Here is a 389-nt window from a genome sequence, read left to right on the forward strand (position 1 = left end):
AGTGTACCAATTGCGCCTCTTATATTTTACGGTCAATATACCAATTGCGCTTGTATTCAAATTATATTATTCTAAATTGCTACCTATGCTCAAATTATTATTTAAAAAATTATTATTATTCTTAAAACATGCAAAATACAAATATTATGATTACCTTAAACTCAAAATCTAATTACTTTATGTCTTAAGTTTTAATATATTTTATAACAGTATCGGGAATTTTATGAAACGTTATTATTATTACGCACACATTATTTTGATCAGGCAGTATGAAAGTTACCAGAAAATATTTTTTTAAATCAGCATGTTATTATTGACCAAATGTATTATTTTATTGTAGTTGCCCTGTTATATTTATGATTACATTTTCCTTTCCTCATGGTGAACAA

This window comes from Acyrthosiphon pisum, chromosome X (genome assembly GCF_005508785.2).
Source record: "Acyrthosiphon pisum isolate AL4f chromosome X, pea_aphid_22Mar2018_4r6ur, whole genome shotgun sequence".
Classification (NCBI taxonomy): Eukaryota; Metazoa; Arthropoda; class Insecta; order Hemiptera; family Aphididae; genus Acyrthosiphon; species Acyrthosiphon pisum.